The sequence below is a fragment of the Carassius auratus genome, unplaced genomic scaffold, assembly GCF_003368295.1.
Source record: "Carassius auratus strain Wakin unplaced genomic scaffold, ASM336829v1 scaf_tig00215565, whole genome shotgun sequence".
Classification (NCBI taxonomy): domain Eukaryota; kingdom Metazoa; phylum Chordata; class Actinopteri; order Cypriniformes; family Cyprinidae; genus Carassius; species Carassius auratus.
In genome coordinates this window covers 611,031-625,207 of record NW_020528142.1, presented here as the reverse complement: position 1 = coordinate 625,207, position 14,177 = coordinate 611,031, and the positions used below count along the sequence as shown (strand labels likewise).

The 14,177-nt window shown below is 34.6% G+C and overlaps 1 long non-coding RNA gene across 1 annotated transcript in view; it reads left to right on the top strand.

Moving 5' to 3' along the window:
- LOC113095018 (uncharacterized) overlaps positions 1-11,542 on the top strand; it is a 174,120-nt gene extending 162,578 nt beyond the window's left edge. The window contains exon 3 of the long non-coding RNA XR_003288255.1: positions 10,793-11,542. This is a non-coding gene — a long non-coding RNA (uncharacterized LOC113095018). The remainder of the gene's footprint in view (positions 1-10,792) is intronic.
- Positions 11,543-14,177: the final 2,635 nt, after the last annotated feature.

Sequence of the window (14,177 nt, the reverse complement as noted above, 5' to 3'; positions counted from 1 at the left end):
ATTCAGCACTTTAATTCTAATTGGCCCTTTAAGGGAGAACCAAGTTCATAAGGTCGTAAGCTATTTTTATAGCAAAGTGCTTTGGAAGAAGCTTTTTTTTCCTTATCCCTCCTGTCTAATATGACAGAGCGTCTTCCGCATCATTACATCCCCCAGACAGTCATCAGCGCAGGGAGTAAGAGTTGGCTGTGGGGAAATTAGATTGCAAAGCTCCCTCTCCTCCCGCTTCCCGGGCCTTTTTTGGGCTAAATACCTGATTATCCCACATTTAGGAGTGTGGGGAAAAAGAAAAAAAAAAACAGCAGCTGGATTGTAATCAATCCTTTTAAAAAGTGCAGCTTGCGCGGCACTTCTCTCCAGCAGGATAAATGTGACACAGAGGCCTCCGATTCCGCTCCCCTGATGAATCGCTCCCCGCTTAATGATTACGGGAATTGTCATCGACTGATCATCAGTCTCCATTTATTTCAAATCAACGTCAGGAGTTTGTAGGGCCCCGAACGAGAGAGTGTGTGTGTTGTGTGTATGTGTGAGTATGTTTTCTCTAGATTGCCTCTTCTCATCTGCACCGCTCCATAAGGAGCGTCAGAGCGGGGTCATGTATCATGCCAGTGTGTGTGTGTGTGTGTGTGCCTGTGGTGGGATGGTAGAGTGCAGAACCCCCAGTGTCATTTGCCCCCTGAGTGGTGCTGTTTTAGGAGCCCCACTGAACATCTCATCTCCGCCTTCTCAACAATAATAGTTCTTTTGACACAGGCTCCAATATTCTCTGAAATACTTTTACAAACACAAGTATTACATACTTGCCTTTTTGTGTGTGTTGTACGCTTTAGCTGTAAAAATTAAATGACTGCCAGTCTGTAGCATTCTGTCTCTTTTTTTGTTTTCACTGTATTTTTTACAGGGTAACCGCTATTATTTTCATTACAATTTGCTTATTTAAAAAAAAAACATACAATGTATATACAGTATGTACATTTTGAATGTTTGGGTAGACACTGAAAAAAGAAGAAAAAAAAAAAAAAACATTGACAGCATCTAAAATGTTTTCATGACATTTTTACATTTTTACATTTTTACATATATTATATTATATTATATTATATTATATTATATTATATTATATTATATTATATTATATTATATTATATTATATTATATTATATTATATTACAATGCAACTTTGGGATAACTCTTTTTAATTCCTCTGACCAATGTTTAAATCATATTATCTATGAAAGATATTTAATTTATTAACTAACTGAAATGCATTATAAATGCAATACAATAAGCCTTAAAATATAGGCCTGTTAAACCTCAAAATATTATTAAACGTTTAAACATTTCTAACAAATATAAAAGCATCTACATTTTCGATGCTCAGTGCGTTTTCTATTTTAAAATATATATGCAAACACACAAAAATGTGCATGTACTAAAGCCTACACTGTTGATTAGTATCAACAGATACTAATGAGTATGACTTATATGATTTATGTGGTTTTAGCTGTAAGTATTAGGTGAGAGCTAGTCAGTGGTTAATAATCTCCTTCCTTATTCTTTCTGTTTCTCATTTACACACACACAGAATAATAGTTAATCACCCGGTGTCTATGGCTGAGACACTCTCCTGTCTGCTTCTTATAGCAAGGCTGTAGTTAATACCCAGTGCTCGGTCCACAGAACTGACATTAAGCAGACTCCAGTCTGTGTTCCAGGGTTAAGCTAGATTAAAGCAAAGAGCCCTTTCTGCACAGCTTTGTGTTGCAGATTTTCTCCATTAGTCTGTAGGCCTTTCACCTCAAGGCCGCATGTGAGAGCTGCGTCACCTGAATATTTCATCCAGAGGCCAAAATCCCTCATGCAAGGAATTAAGCAATGTGTTTTAACTTCTGCAATATAATAGATGGGTACTCATGCGACGTGTTGAAAGTCAATCCTTTAAGTCCTTTTCATGCCAAATTCAAATACTTGTCTTTTCTGTAGCAATTCTGAAACACATGATTTCATATTTGAAGTCAGAACAGTGACATTTACTGCTGCAATGAAAAAAAATATATATATTGAAAGTTACATGTTTATAATAATCTTACTAAAATTGGCATTACAGTGAAACGGTTTCATTCTGTGCTCTTTTATGGGTTGATGACTAAGATATTATTATTAAATAAATTATTTATGAATGAATATTAGAGTAACTGAGTCACTAAAGGTCATTAGCAAAAATATCTTTGCTCAATATGTAAGATTGAATGACTGATTTATATATTTTAAACATGCATGATTAATGTTTGTCAAGATGTGAAGAAATAATATAGGTTCTTGTAAATATTTGATGGATAAAAATGTCACATTGCTTCCATTTAATTAGTGAATTCTTGACTTTATAAACTGTATTTCTGGCTTGGACTCAAAAATGTGTGGCAAAACAACACAGCTTCAGATCCTTGCTGTTTAATGTTGGTTAGCAAAAATTATTCAGTGCCTTGGCATGACTAAAAAATGTGGCTTTGGGCACGACTGAAAGTTCAAATTTATTGGCACATTTTTTTTTTTATTGGCAGGGAACATTGACATTCTAACTGAGGGGATGGTCTTAATGGTAGGTGTATCAAGTGTATTTGTTATAAAACGCACAGTATTATCTGATGGCCTTGAGGCTGTTTTAGAATTCTTTTAAAAATCTTCAGTTACTCCACTGCAGTTACTGTATAAAATATCTCTCGGATTGTCCCTATTCAGAGCCACTCCACTCTGGCCAAATCAAACAGGCTCAACTAGGATCATATTCATACTGAGATCACTCGTGCGTACAGTACGAGACATGATTAGTAATTCATAATTCTCAGCCATGTCTCAGCAGAATTTCTACAAGCTCTCTTTCAGCAAGCTCCATGGCGGGCTAGGTGTCAATGAAGTCCGTCTTATCCTGGTTTCTGTGAGGTTCTGACTCGAGGCTCTCCATCCCGAGACGTGTTCCATCGGGAGAGCGCAGAGGCTCCTGAGATAGTAAGACTTACAGGTTAATGTAGTCTTTGACGCAGGCAAATTAGCGCAACAAAAATAGACCAATTGACCCCATTAATTTCTTCTTCCACAATTATCCCCAGGGCCGGAGGAAGGAGGCGAAACAATAAATCACAATTAAGCCTAAGTCAGCCGTGTTCATTAAGCTTCGTAAGGACTAAATATGCACTCTTCATTCGGGGAGATTTGGAATCAGAAGTATGGGTCACTTAGATGCAGAAGTAGTCGGTGGATTGATTAAGATGGTCTGGAGAAGTGTGCGGATTGATTAGAGTGTACTAGACTTCAGACAGACTTCTAACGTGGAGATTTGGCACAGGCTGAAATAACTGCCTATGGTAGGTGTTTTGAATTTGTAATTTGTTTGCAAGTATTTACCTTGTTTTGAATGTAAAGTCCAGGAGAACATTTATTTATTGATTTATTTTTAAATGTAAAATTATCTTTTTTTTTTTCAGAATCAAAGCAATTTCTCTCTAAGTCTTTGAAAGTACAACCCTCTTAAACTGCATGTGCAAAATATGAGATATTTTTTCTTGCTTCTCAGATTAAAAGCAGCTGTTTGCCTTTGATGGAAAAGAACCGTTGAATAGAGAAAATAGTGTTCTCAATTTTCCCGATGTTCATTAACACTGAATTAATTGATAGCAGACTTTTTTTTCTCTTTTTTTTTTTTTTGTGGGCAACATTGCAGAGATTCTTCCATAAGTTCAGTATTCTTTGTATGTTTAATCACTCTCTCCGGAACATAAAGATGACAGAAATTGCTCTATGACTAGACCTCTAGAGATACATGTTGCTTTAATATTTAGGTTTGATTGCCATTTCCCACCACACGTCTTTAAAAGAAATACTTTTACATTTACTGAATTAACAATATAAAATTATTGATTTATTTTGTAAAAAATTAATAAATAAATAAATTATATATATATATATATATATATATATATATATATATATATATATATATATATATATATATATATTATTATAATTTTTTTAATTAATTATATAATTATATTAATTATATTTGTTGTCATATAGTTTTTTTTTTTTTACGTTAATTAAGATCAGACCACTTTTGAATATCAATATCATCAACACTTGCAAATGAAAATTAAACAATTTAGCTTAGTTCTTCAAAATGTTATCTCTCCATTAATCACATAAGGAAGTACATCAACAGTTTTCAGGAAACTAAGCAAAGTGCAGCTACATTTGTACCTCTCAAGAAATTGTTCTGGTGGTTACACTTATTCACCGACATCTTCATTTCACATTTTGTCCGAAGCATCGCGAAATGAAAATTACCACCACCCGTCGCATCTAATGCCTTTTCTCATCCCATAATTCTCTAAACCCTTTCAACATGCATTCAGTTGTTCTCCGATAGCAGGAGCAGTGGCGCCTGTTCGTTTAGAGAAATAAAAAAGGGAGAGGGAGGGATGAGTGGAAAGGAACCCACCTCAATCAAGAGGTCCATTCATAATTGAGGAGGGGAGAGATCTGTGCAGCAGGTCAAAAAACTCTACTGCATAATTGAGGAGCAGCTAAAGCTGGAGTGGCTCCATGGTGGCACTCTGCAGCCATAAAAAAAAAAAAAAAAAAAGTTCCTGAGAGGCAGTGCTTATGTGTGTGTGTGTGTGTGTGTGTGTGTGTGTGCGCGCATTTGGTTGAACCTTTGCCATGTCTGTGACCCAGCCATCTTGAGTGCACAATGTTGAGTCTTTTAAACGAAATATTCTACAGATCTTTCAAGCATTATGAGTAAGTTCACATGCACAAACTGACAACGATTATGATTTATAACCTGAAAATGTCATGTAAATGCATTAAATGTTTTTAATATTATTATTATTATTATTATTATTATTATTATTATTATTGTTATTATTATTATTGTTATTGTTATTATTATTATTATTTGGGAAAGGTCATAAACGGTTTTAACAAACCACATTTGGCACAACTAGGTTTAGTCAAGTCAACTATCAAAAGCTCTGACTAAAGCAAGAAAACAGTATTTACATTAGATTTTGAAATTGAGTGATTAATCGGTTTTGAAAACCAGTTTATTTTACTTTGTTTTGACCTTTATCTTAAATATTAAGCTAAGAATTTTTTATGAATTAATAGGTTTTATAGTGTGTGTGTGTGTGTGTGTGTGTGTGTATACTGAAAGAAAGAAAGAAAGAAAGAAAGAAAGAAAGAAAGAAAGAAAGAAAGAAAGAAGTGGTGATCATGATGAATAGTTAATTATTTAGTTTCTTTAAGTACGACAAAACTTAGCATTTTACTGCGCCATTTATTTCTCAGTTGGCAAGAATGATTTCAAATGCCAAATCTGTCTTCTGACATTTAGACATTTAGAACTCAAGATGTTTTTGGTATTATTATATTATATCAGCTTTTAAATATTAACAAATCCTTAGTTAAGGTAAGAAAACCACACGTGAATAGGGGAAAAAAAATTGTTAATAGATATCACCATGCGTCTCAAAGTGATTACAGTATACATTAACCTTTAACAAAATGGTTTAGTATTATACGTTTTATCAAATTTTGGTTAAATATGCAAATGGGCATTATCTAATTATAATGATCTAATACATACTGATTTGCAAAAAAAAAAAAAAAATACCAGAACCGAAATCTGAACATAAAACCATGTTCATTTTTTGTTTTTAATTTTGTTGACATTTAAGTTATGTTTTTATAATTCAGTAAATCAGAAAATACTGTTAGAACATATACTGAAGTGGAGATTTCTGGCTCGATGCATGAAGAAAAAGAAAAAGAAAATATTTTGAGAAAATGGCCTTTTAATATAGGTATTGTAATTAAAACGTGTATTTATGTCTTCTTTTCACTAGTCTTAAATATGGTATTTTATGGAAGCAAAATTTCAAAACAGACCAATGCTTAAAAAAAAGGAGGAGAAGAAAAAAACTATAGTGTCATGCCTTAATGTAGGCCTTTTTTTCTATCTTTACTCTGCTCCAAAATATTTCATCTTCTATATTTTCTTCTTCATGACCCACAAGCTCAGGGTCTTATTGAAGACATGTGTTCACTAACAAGAATAACCGTTTAAATATTTTAATTTATACCTGACCTACAAATGAAAACTCTATGGAATAGCAAGATTTAAAGAGGGAAATATATATATTAATGTACTGAGTAGTCATGGACAACTGGAAAGGTCATGGATATTCTCCATGGGATAGCCCTTTTTTATTTTTAGACTCCAAATTATTTGATTAAAAGAAAGAGCTGTACTTTTTCTAGGTCATGCAGATATTAAAACATTTTGTGTGCATTTGTGTTTCCATGAGCCGGTCTCGAGTAGGCTTTTCCTTGTGTCATGTCTCTGCATGTAAACTATTGATTTGTTTTGGCAATGCAACACCAGTCATAATTAGGGCTTTGTTATGAAATGAGATGCTTCTCTCTGACAATGTGTCCCTACAGCAAAAAAATAAAAAAATAAAATGTAGATATCTGGCATCCTCTCAGTTTATGAAGAATACTTACTGTCAACGACATCATCATCTTCATCACAAACTGCACGTGTCAATGCAAAAGGTTTTTATTCACAAGTTGCTCAAAATGTTCCATGATTAATTATAAAAATCACATATGTGCATTTACACAAATAACATCTTCTTCACATCAGAATCGTGATCCTGTAGGTTAATGGGGAGTGAGGAAACAATGAAAGAAAGAAAAAAAGAGAAATAAAGGAAAAAAGAAAGAAAGTGTACAACTGTCAGGATGACTCAAATCTGTTTTGCCTCCTCCTGGCCCACAGAAGTTTCTAAGAAGCATCTAATGCTTAAATGGGGTCAGGAGAAGGTTAAAAAGCGCTACATGAGCGCAGTCATGAATATTTGAACTGCTGACTTGAAAAGTCTCGCAGTGTTCATGAGGGAGGTGGCTCGTGTCACATCCTTTTCTCTTTCCCGCCGCTGAGCAGCACTTGCCCTCACAACCATAGGATTTTAGCCTCTGTGTTGGGTGGATATGAATACCCCCCTCAACACACGGCTGTCTCTGTAGCGTAATGCTCACAGCAAATGTTCTATTCAGAGGCTAGTTACCATGATGTCTTCTCAGGCAGATGCTGAAAATATGCATGATTTGAGTTTATGCTTTAGTGCTGCTGCTGCTGATGATGACTTTTATCAATTGCAGAAGTAGTACAAGTAGGTTGACAACAATTATTATTGTTATTATTATTACTCTGTAGCTTCTTACAACCGCCTAAGAAAAAAAATAATTCATTTTTGAATATTTTTGGAATTAAAAAAATATATATATATTTGTCTTGCTAAGGCTAATTTAATATGTAGCATTTTATATAATTTATATTAAGTACACACAGTTTGTTTATTTATTATTATTCAATATTTTTAGTTTTTTTAGTTTGTTTGTTTTTCTCTCAGTTACATTAATAATTGAAGGTGTTATATACGTCATTCAGTAAAGTCAGCCCTAGAAGTGCATTTTTTCTGGTGAAACAGTTTTACATGTGGTAAGTGCCTTAAGTGCTTCAGTGAATCTGGAGAATAGCTCCATTAATCAGCAAAAGGTTATTCTTGCCATTTTTCAACGTCTATAAATTAATTAATATAACACTTCACAAGAAGCTCTTTTAATATCATCTTTAAAACATTCTCTAAAAGCATATAGTTGTCAGACTCAATGTCTCGTGTTGTGTTTTACTTCTCCACATGCTCCAGTTTGATTATCGTGCCCTTATTTGGTTTTTCCTGTTCCTGTCCGTATTTAGTTCACTTGATTCCGCTGTTAAATGTCATTTCGGGTTCTCAGTGTTTCCCGTGTCCCTGTGTTCCTGTGTTCCCAGCTTTTTGTTCATGAAATACTGGAATTTGCATTACTCCTCATTTCCTTTTCCCTCGTTCCTGTGCTCCTAGTGTGAACCGTGACAACAGTGATCCTGTTCTTTGTCCTATGTTTGTGCTACCGTGTTTTCTTGCGTTTATATTACTTTTCTTTTCTTTTCTTTTTTTCAGTGCATCCTAAACCTGTGTTTAAAGAAAATCTTGGTTCCACTTAATTTGTCTGCTCCTGGTGCCATTCAGAGTGAATTTCCTAACAATAGCTTCAGCGTTCCAAACTCCTCTTTCCCTGTCCGTCACAGTTTCTAAACAGGCACATCTGGTCCAGGCAGAAAAGCAACAAACATACAAGCGACAAGCACAGGGATGAGATTAGCGATGAGGAAGCTGTTAGTCACGGTGTGCCCCACAATTGCCCACCGCTCTGTCTTTACTGTTGGATGTCCCGGCTGCTCCACAACATTATATACACATTTAACAGAGACTAAAATAAATGTTGGATGAAGAGTAGATGTTCTAGGACTATTTAAAAAAATCTGTGATTGTAAAACAGATGATTATAAAACAGGTGGGATATCTCTAGGTCCACATGCATTCTTTTGCAATTTAAATATGAATTGTAGCAAATAGATTCAGGGTAAGAATCACTTAATCCATATTATTTGAAGTGCCTACATATCTTTTATATTTTAAGGGATGAGGAGGAACAATTTATCTTCTCTTCTTCTTGTCTATGTATTTTGCTTTTTCAATATTGTAAACTCACATAAAAATGTCTGTTTGCCTTTATTTCTAATGAAGTTGATTTTGTTGAAGTGCACTCTACTCTTCCACTATTCCAGTATGTTGACTCTGCATATTGATGATGACTGAAAGTCTCTCTGACTACCTCGCAATCTATTTTATGCTCTTGTTGCATCTCTTCTTTGCTGCGAGGCTGCTTATTTCACTAACAAGACATAAGTAACGGATTTCTGCAGAAAATTTGTAATAGGTTTATTTTACAAGTTGAGGTGATATTGTAATTGTGTGTCCTGATTAGAAACATTTTTATTTACAAGTATATACAAGCTTTTACCACAGCCACATTGACTTAAATGTAAAAAAATAAAAATAAACATTATACATTTTATTATGAGTAATTATTAAATGTATTATTATTATTAACGCAATTTTTTATAACAATATTTTATTTGGTTATAAGACAATTATGAATCAGGTCTTTAAACATTTAAAAGAATGTACAGCATTTTAAATTGAGTTATTTTTGAAAATACGAGTCTCGTGTTTGGAGAATTCTGCCAAATGACCCAAATCAGATTTATAATACAAACTATCTAAAAGTTACTTTTTTATGGTTGGAAATAAGTGAAATTTATTGTAGTTGTACCCTTAAAAAAGACAGAAAAGGCTGGGTCCTTTCTAGATAACCCGGAGAATCAAATTGCTCTGAAAGTCCCAAAAGAGGCATGTTTTGAAGAATCCTAAGTGCATAACTTCCGAAAAGCTGTTCCCAGACCTGTGCAGACGGGCGCATCTTTCATCAGCAGGGGATAATAACCAGACTGGTGCGAGACGGCGTCCCTCTGGAGAGCCCACACTGATTGATTCAGGAAAATGTTTAAACAGATGATACCTGAGGGGACGCAAATAAATTGTGGTGTGGGTTCTTATTTGTGGAAGGGATCAATACCATTTGAAATGAGTTTGGGACCCTGTGTGCCTTGTCTAGTGGTTTAATATAGAGGAGGTGAAGTGTCTGCATTGGAGTCGGACAGACAGCGAGAGAGAGATAGAAAGTGCACTCAGACCCATCCTAAAGGGCACCAATCAAATCTGTGTTTTACAGCGAGTCAATCATCAACCTGTGCTTTTATTTGAGACCGTGAGCTGCAGCCACTTATTTGAAGTTGCAGTATCAAAAACTTTGTTCTCCTCTTAGGTGTAATCTGCTGCGATTTATGAACAAACAGGTTTCTGGTCGGTCAGCGTGCCTGCATTTTTTTTTCTTTTTTCACTCCTATGAGATTATGCTGAAACTGTGTGTATGTGTGCAGGGTTTTTTTTGTTGTTGAAAGATAGGACAGTAATGGATCGGATCTTGCTGAAGCGGGCCGGCTGTTTTTATTTGCTTTTGCAAACAGCTAACATCTGCTATCCGTGTGCCCAGTTGAGTTTTTTTTTTTTTTTTTTACTTCCCTCTTTCTGTTTCTGTAGTGTATCTCGCTGTTCTGTATGTGTATCACATTTACTAGAGGAGCCAATCAGTTAAAATATCTAATCAAATAATAATATTATGTGTTAAACAATTCATCAAATTAGCATGCGGTACAGTACATGCATATACCCCATAAATGTATGAAATCTAATTAAAAGGCATTCGATTGTTGCAGATGAAATTGTTTTAGCTGCTTTAGAACTCAATCCATTATTTCAATCAGCATTTTTTAAATCAGTTAGCATTTTTTTTATTATTGTTACATGTAATTTGTATTTGCTTTCAAGAAAATTAAGGAGTGCTTCTGAATATAATAAGCATAAACATGTTTCACTATTAACACTCTTGCAGTATGATAAAAAATTAGATGTTCTGTAGGTGCAACATATTATCAGAACTTCGGTGCATTGGAATATGGTTGTTTTGAATTATTTGTTAATTCTTTTGGAAAATATGCATTTAGCTAATGAGCATATTTGTATTTCATTGTCTTTCATTTAAGTGGCATGTTTTTTTTTATTATTATCTTGAATTGCTTTGATATTTCTTTGTTTGGGTCAGGAAAGATGATTAATTACAAACTTTTTGATTTTGTTTAAATTATAAATCACAATAATTTACTTATTTTTCTTCTTCTTTTCTATTGAATAATTGTTTTTCTCTCTTTATTTGTTCATTACAGAGATGCATCTATGTTTGTCAATACTGCAATCTGACCATTAAGTGCAGTCTGAGAGGAAATGGGAGAAAAGAGGTGAGCACTCATATAATATTGATTTTATCCTTTCCTCGTGTAGAACTAGAACCCATTTTATTTGAAAAGTTGATGTCAAATTTTGTGACTTAGTTTGTCTTCGGTGCTTATAGTGCGCTCCAGGGCTGTTCCCTCTCTCACACACATACAGACATGATGAGTATCAATAATTCATAGGGACTCGTGCTGACCCTGCCTTTAGTGACCTCTGTCATGTCCTGCCTGCTGCTACTTTATAAATAAACATCTGTTCATGCCAGGCTTTCGACTGTCGTTCAGACAGGATATGTGTGTGTGTGTGCATTCAGAAGCTGCTCGTTTGGAAGCCCACCATATTCCCTGTACAGTACACCTTTGTTACAGCTGACTTCAATAAAGAGCTTTCTTAACTTATGCGTATAAAGTAATTTTAAGAATTTGGGTTCAGGATATACCAAATTCCAGATCTGAAAACACACTCCTCTGTCAATTGAGGCTAAGCTGCAAAAATAGCTCATCCCGAATTGGAAAACATTGCTTCAATATTTAGTATTCGACAACTTGGCTACAATATTACACTTTAAATACTGTAGATCTCATTCTAAGTGGTGTCTATGTGCTTGTTAATTTATGTCCAATCTTGAGTGTTCTCTCATATTTTTAAATGACACACAATGTCATGTGTGCGGTACGATGCAAATAAACACCTGGCCATGTACCATTCAAGCTCACAGCCAATCAGCTTTAATTAGATGAAAAGTTTTAGATTTTTTTCACCCCCTGTAAAACAACAGTTTTTAATCAAGTGTAATCTAAGACTTGGGGGGGGGGCTTGGGGGGGGGGTAAAGTTAATGTCCATTTCACACACCTGCGACACATCCAAAAAAAAAAAAAAAAAACTAGACTAGACCTGAACATGTGCAGTATGCTCGGTCGCTAGATATTTCAGTCCTCAGTTTTCTCAAGCCTCATTATAATTGCTTGTTTATTGATGAAGTTAAACAAAAAAAGGTGTAAAGGGTTGTGTGTGTATATAAAAGGCAGCTTTATTTAGCATCTTCCTCTTGGTCGAATTTTACAAGGCACTTCATCTAATGAAAGTTTAAAATCTAAAGTTCACTTAATCATTCTGTCAAGAAATACATTCAATTAAATGAAAAGATATAAATGGATAAATGACAAAATAAATGAATACATTTTTTTTTTGCCCAACAATTGTACATCAGCAGTTTTTTAAGACCTCTACACACCATAGTTCTTTAAAAGCTTGTAAAATCTCCATGCATCCTCATGTTCGGTGAGCGGAGTTAATCAAAGCTCGTAAATCACATCCACAGGCACTTAGAACATTAGGCATGCAGAGGCAGTCACCCTTGTGCAATTAATGGCAATTAAAGTTATACGTTTATGATGTAATTGCTTCTTACAGCTTTTAAGTCGCTAGCTGTCTTTGTACAGTGACCCAATAGTTATGAGGGATTCCCAAAAAACACGTTTTCAGGGGTCTATATGCACATTACCATAATGAATTAATAGCCAATCTGTGGTCAGTAGCCAAATGTCTTTTCTTTCTTTAGCATTTTTTTTTCTGAAGAATTCATCACAATTGTTCAAGGTTCAAAAGTACACCTCTAACTGAGCTTTCTAAATGTACTGAAGAGAGTAAGTACTGCCGAAATAGATGAGACTTAGCATTGGACTTATAGGAGGATATCTGTATCTTTTTTTTTTTTTTTTATTAGAAATACTGTGTCAGCACTCTCTGCGGCCTACATTTTCTACAGTCTTTTTTTCAGTATTTTTAGTCTTGTTAATTTGATGTTAATTTAATGTGATTAATTTTTAAAACGCAATTAATCGTGCCCCCTGACCCGTGTGTAAAATCTATGATAAGGGATTTTCTCCAGATTGAAGTACCGTATTAATGTATCTGTGGGTACACACTCAGCGCAGCCTCTGCAAACTATTCTCACAAAGAGCAGGCTTTAACCTTGATGTTTTCTCTCATTCTTGCTCTGGACTTTCTAGTTCTTTCATCACTCTCATAAGCTGACTCCAGAACTAATATCCATTCATGTCTTTTCATTCACTCAGTTCATCCATAACCAGGGTTTTATTTTCTCTTTAGCACTCTGTGGATTATTTTCTTGTCACACTTTTAGCAAATGAGTAAAACAAAAAAAAATAGCTTTTAGAAGTTGAATCAAATTTGTAATTTTGAAATGTAAATGTTATATTAAACATCGAAAATAAATAGACAACTTTGACAAAATTATTGATGCATAAAATACAGAAAACAATAAATAAATAAATGGTATTGCAAAATGGTTAACAGGGTTACAAATGAAGCCTAAATTAGATTATCACTCATTAGAGGATCCACATGATGGTGTATTGTTATTGCTAAATGAACATTTCCTTTTGGTCAGGTAACAGGTTTGTGTAATGTACAACTATGATTTCTGGAGAAATCGTGTTAAAAAGACATTTTTAATTCAGTATTACTATTATCACTACTACTCCAACCAGCCTTAATTAAATACTTATTTTCAGGTTTGCTCTGGTTCTTTTGACCATAATTATTCTGGCAGGTCCATAATACCATTTCAAATGTGTTTTTTTTTTATAGCCAGTGGAACAATTACAGATGGGCCCGGAAGTTAGTCTTTCCAAACTCGTTCTGTCTCTATTTTTGCCTGTTTCTTTAATTTAGTTTGAGGCAGTCTCCACCTCTTTTAGTCACGCAAATATAGTGAATCAAATGGATTAGGATGAGGCAGCTGGGCTTCCATGTGTGTGACCAGCTACCTGAATTGAGACATCTGCTTTAGAGACAGTTTGATGGGAGATGAAACACATACAGTAACAGCAATAGGTGCCTGAACGTGATAGTGCTTTTCATTTAATCTTTGAGCTGCTCACACAAGACATGCAGCACAGAAACGCATTGAAACATGTTGCTTTTTGCTTTTATGTATTTACGGTATATAGACTTATGACAAAGAGCAGTCATTTTTTATTGATTTTAAGTGACATGTTAGTGTCCAATGCATACTCCGCATTCAGCTGCGTCTGTATTTGTGTGTGTGCGTCTGTGTGTGTTTGAATGTACTTTGCAAAGCCGTTTTCTTTACACAGTGCTGACTATACAGTTGTGGGGAGTTTATTGTTGCAGACTATTGAATAGAGACAGTTTTAGAGAAAGAGAATTGCTCAGATCTTCCCCTGAGAGGAGCAAGAAATACACAGAGAAAGACAGAGTGAGTACAAAGTGAGATATAATAGACTTGGCCAGCGGTTCTTTCTAAGGACTTCAGTTGGGCATGTTAAACG